Raw genomic sequence first — 6,000 nt, 5'->3', positions numbered from 1 at the left:
AGAGGTGGAGAGTTTACTTCTAGAGAGTTTAACATCTTTTGTGAAGAAAATAGAATTAAGAGACAATTATCATCACCCAAGACTCCTGAGAAAAATGGGATTGTAGAAAGAAGGAACAAGTCTGTATTAGAAGTAGTAAGAGCAATGATGTTTGAGAATGATGTATTGAAGACATTTTGGAGAGAAGTAGTCAACATAGTAGTATACACCATGAACATAGTACAGATCAGAAAATGTACAAACAAGACTCCTTATGAATTATGGGTTGGACATGCACCTTTAGTAAAGTATTTCAAAATATTTGGAAGTAAGTGTTACATAAAGAGAGATGATGATATTGGTAAGTTTGATCTTAGAAGTGATGAAGGTATGTTCCTTGGTTATTCATTGAAATGCAAAGCTTATTGATGCTTTAATCATAGAACTAAGACAATTGTTGAGCGTGCAAATGTGAAAGTAGATGAAAAGTTTGGAGTTAAAGATAGAATGTTGGTTTATATTTCTGATGAAGAAGAATATAATCCTAAACCTGTTAAATAAAATATTTAAATTTTCTTTGAGACTAACAATGATTTGCAGAACGATCTTCAAATTGTTCAACAAAGAGAAGAATAGAGATCCGAACCAAGAGAAGAGATAAGAGTTGAGCAACTCCTACACCTAATAGAAATTTGGAAAAGAATCACCTTGTTGAATAGATTATTAGAAGTAAAGACAAGGGAGTAATGACAAGAAACAAAGTACATGAGGAATTATGCTTGATTTATCAAGTTGAGACAAATAGCGCAAATGAGACATGCAAAGGTGATCATTGGATTCAAGCAATGAAGGAAGAACTAGATCAGATTAGGAAGAACGAGACATGGGAATTGGTTCCTAGGCCTAAAGATAAGAATGTTATGCAAACTAAATGGGTATTCAGAAATAAGATGAATGAACAAGGAGAAGTTGTTGATGAATAAAGCTAGATTGGTATGCAAAGGATATTCATAGCAAGAAGGTATAGATTATGAAGAGACATTTGCCCCTATTGCCAGAATGGAAGAAAATAAGATAGTCAAAGTATATCAGATGGATGTAAAGTCAACATTTTTTAATGGAGAACTTGAAGAAGAAGTCTACATTAAGAATCTTGAAGGATTTCCTTTGATAGAAGAAAATGACATGGTATGCAGATTGAAGAAATCATTGTATGGTCTAAACCAAGCACCTAGAACATGGTAATGCAAGATTAGACAAGTATTTGTCAAAGTTGGGATTTGCTAAAGGTATAGAAGACAATAAATTATATTTGAAATAAATTGAGAATGGATTATTGAGCGTTGTAATATTTGTTGATGACATAATCTTTGGAGGAAATGATGAAGCAAGTGATAAGTTTGTTGATGAATTGAAGATTGAGTTTGAGATGAGTGTGATTGGTGGGATGAAGTTTTTCTTGGGTTTACAGATTGTGTAAAATAGTGATGGTATTTTCATATCACGAGCTAAGCATCTAAAATACTTGTTGAAAAGATTTGGTTTGGAAAGTTGTAAGCCTATTGGTACACCTATGATAACTAGTCACAAGTTATGTAGCAAAGACGAGACACCTACAGTTGAGCAGAAGAAGTTTAGATCTATGATTGGAGGTTTGAAATATCTAAATCACACTAGACTAGATATAGCAAATGCAGTTGATATAATCGCAAGATTTCAAGCCAATCCTAATGAATCACATTATGCACTAGTAAAGAGGATATTCAAATATTTAAAGGGTACACTTGATTTTGGACTATGGTATGATAGATCACCCGATTTCACTTTGTGTGCTTATACTAACGTAGATTGGGCAGGCAGTATGGATGACAGAAAAAAAACTAGTAGTGGAACATTTTTCCTTGGAGGAAGATCGCTTTCTTGGTAAGCAAGAAATATAGATCATATTTCACAAAGTACAACAGAAGCAGAATATGTAGCAATAACAAACAATTGTAATCAAATCACATGGATGAAGCAAACGCTAAAAGACATTAAGATAGAGTTTTCAGAACTTGTTATGATACATTGTGATAACATAAGTAGAGTAAGTATGTCTAAGAATCATGTGTTTCATTCTAAGACTAAGCATATATCAATTAAGTATCATGTTTTGAAAGAGAAAGTTGTAGAGGAAGAAATCATATTGGAGTATATAAGTACAAAAGAGTAGATTAAAAATATCTTTACAAGGTCTTTGCCTAAAGACACATTTGAGTACTTGTGAGGCATGCTTGGGGTTATGTCCTTGCCTACTTCTGAGTAGATGATTTAGAGATTACATTAGTCCAGTGGAATACATCACTATTGTTTGAATAGACTAAATGTTGATGCTTCCTGTATGAGGGAGTATCTAAGATGAGAAGAGTCATCAAGGACTCTTGGTAGTTGGTGTATAAAACATTGTCTTTGGACAACTGAGCTGATTGAAGACTTGGAGAAGATGATTGACACAATGAAGCCTTTTGTCATTGATGTCAATGAGGGAGAAGTATACATGAAAAATATCTCCTATGAATGAGGGAGAGATTTTATTGCATACATCTCCTATGTATGTGGGAGAAGTATTGTTGATGTCAATGGGGAGAAACATTTAATGGGGGAGAAGTTGTGAACAATTGATTTCCATCCATGTAAAACTGAAAAGACAAAGAGTTGTTCCTGAGAATAAGAGTGTGACCAACTAATGTCAACCCTAAGAATGAGAAAGCACAAACAAAGCAGTGTTCCAGTAAGTTTCATATTTGATTGATGAAGAGGATTTGAAAAGAAGAGAACAACAACAACAATAGAGTTTGATTTGGTATTCTTGGAACTTAGATGATTTTCATCTATGTTGTCATCAATGCTAAAGGAAGAGATTGTTAGAATGAATCTTGATGTTATTCCTTTGGGGGAGTATCCTAAACATTTCTAGAACACTTGGAGATATCGTTAACATGATTGATATGTTGCATTCATGACTGTGTTTGTCATTGATGTCAACATAGTATTATTTATGTGAAAACTAGTAGAGTAGCAGATAGAGAACAAGGTCATACAGATGAAGTCTTGATGATAAGGTCAAGCGCAGTTAATGATGTGTTCTACACTGTGTCCTAATGAAGTAGTTAAGTGTGCATGAAATAATCCGAAGACATGTAGAAGATATGACCGATTTACAGAAGATAATATACATATAGAGTATCTCAGAAACAATTTCTGATGTTTGGATTGTATCTCGTAACAAAGATAGAATTGTAATATGTGAAGTTGAACAATGACAATAGCCAACCTGATGATGATATCAATGAGTGCGCAAGGTCAGAGGTCACACAAGTGAGAATTTGTAAAGACTGTGTGTGAGCTAATAGTAATTTGTATTTGTGAAAAGATGTAAAGTTTTTGTAATATCTTAGTGAGGTCCTATTATAATTAATTGAGAAATCCTCAAGGCCGACTCAATGAATTATTTTGAAGATATGGTATAAATGAAGGATATTTTCCTTGTTATGAAAAGTGTGCGATTAATATGTGATTTAAGATGCAAAGTTGGTGATCTGGTATCGAGATCAGAAGAGGTTTGGTCTAGCCAAAGGATAGAGAAGGAGCTATACATTATAATTATTTTGCAAAGAATAATACAGAGATTAGTTAGACAGTGAGTTTAGTGATCTTGCCCCTGAAGCTATTTGGACAGTGGGCCTATTTGCCTTCTACAACTCCTAACAGGGTTGGAACCTCCTAACAGGGATTTAAAGTCTTCTAACAAGGACTAATATGTATTGAATGTATTTCATTGGCTCTTAATAGAGTCCATCCTCTAACAAGGAACTTTTATATTAGTACATTATTTTGTGGGTACCAACCACTAGGGTTTTCCCTCTGATCAAGGGTTTCCCTAGTTAACATATTTGGTGTTATTGTGTATGAGTATCTTCTTATGGTTGTTGATTATATTGCTTACATGCTTAAGTGTTAATAATGTTATAAATGTTTTAATAGTTGGATAACTGATTCAACCCCCCTATCAATTATCTTGGTGGACTTTACTTTCTAACACTTATTCCCTTATGCAATAATGTTTCTGCCTTTTCCTTTGGTGAAGTTAGTTAGTAGTTGGAAGTTTTTCTTTAAATAAATCTCATATATCTTGCACAAGATATTTAAGGAGATTGAAATATAATAAGATATTGTTGGTTTTCAAAAATCACCTATAGGCCAAGCTGTGACTTCTTTGGAAATTGATATAATGTTGTTTTAAGTATTATATCTGTTGGTGTAAATAAGTATTTACTTATTACACTTACTTAAGTTTTACTTAGGTTAATGCATTATTTTATTATTATTTTAGGTGAGACACTTAGGAGTTTGTGTATTCTCATTGAGTTACGCAACTCTAATTATGCACATGGTGTCTACAACACAGGAGTGTGCATCATTCACTGAGTTGTCATGATGACAACACAGTTATTTGTACTCCTCATTTAGCACATGTTGTCTACACCATTGATTTGCATGCTACACCATTGTAGGCTTATCCTCACATCATCGCACTTAATCCCGTGCTTAATGGAGGATAAACCATATCTGGTGGACATGTGCCTGGTTGTATGACATATCATGATGCTAACTTCTATGCATTCTAGAAGCTCTCCTGAGGCCTTTATATTCAGGCACTCCTAGTGTACTCTCATCCAGTTATTGAATGAATATCATCATTATGATCATACTCTGTCTATTTTAGTCTACTGTGTGCTTGTGTTGAGTTCTTTAGTTCTTGGGTGAATTCTGGCCTAAGCCAAATTCTTACAATATCAATAAATATACACCATTTTAATTGACAATTCAAAATATCATTGGAAGGTAAACAAATTAAAGGATGTTTTTGTATTTCACGTATAAATATGCCTAATTCAACATGACAATTAATGTAGATCTAGAATCTCTCTTCTCATAAATAACTTAATTTTGAACCCAAATTTTCACCTAGAGCCAAAGATGCTCACACCCTTGTCTTGCTAGCAATGTTATTTCCACTATGGATGCCTAACATTCTAGAAAATGTAAGATTATTTGACCTATCAAGGCACCTGATGCAAGTCCAATACATATGATTGAAAGAATATCAATGACAATGTCTCGAAACAGGAATTTGAAAATTCCTTCAATAATGAGATCCAATTACCATAACATTATATTGCTCAGGGTTGTAACACAATAGCTAGAATCTTGTTTGAATACATCTCCTTGTATGATTATCATCGACTGGTCACTTGTATAAAAGATCTCATGCCACATTTAGAAGAGAATGCAAGATGTGCAGGTGTAGATAAGACACATGAACTTTTCAACAATTGCCACAAGCTCTAAACTAAACTCTACACCAGGTAGTAGATACTAATGCCAATTGCGACATGGTGGAACCGATAATCATTTTTATTTTAGAATGTCAATGACTTATGAGGTATGAGCTGAGAGTGAAGAATGCAAAATTGAGTAAGATTCTAGCACTCCACAAGATCCATTTCAGAGGTATCTACAATTTTGTCCATTTTTCTATTTCAGAGTATATCCACACATTTATTTTAAATTTGACATTAACTTTGTTAATCTAATGACTTCGTCAGATTTAAAGCCCTTAAGGCTGAATGCTAACTTATTGAAAACTAACCCTCATAGCAAAACCAAACTCATCTAATTTTACACTTTCTCCCGTGCATAGAGGAAAATGATATTATTCCAACTATGATCAACAATCAATAGACATTTTCATTCTATTTTCAAATTATATAGTTATTTTATTTTATTATTAACTTAATAATTATGACTTTTCAATATAATCAGATAATATGCAAATTACGATTCTTATTCAAAATTCTATACAAATTTTACCTTAAAACCAATATGTTCATTGGGTATAATTATATATCACATATGACATAATTTACTCATTCCACCTTAACCACATTTTCAATTTACCAAATTTCACCCAAAAAGCAT

Source organism: Cupressus sempervirens, chromosome 3 (assembly GCF_028749045.1).
Source record: "Cupressus sempervirens isolate cs-2001-9-10 chromosome 3, ASM2874904v1, whole genome shotgun sequence".
Lineage (NCBI taxonomy): Eukaryota > Viridiplantae > Streptophyta > Pinopsida > Cupressales > Cupressaceae > Cupressus > Cupressus sempervirens.
Note: the sequence above shows the minus strand (reverse complement) of the source record.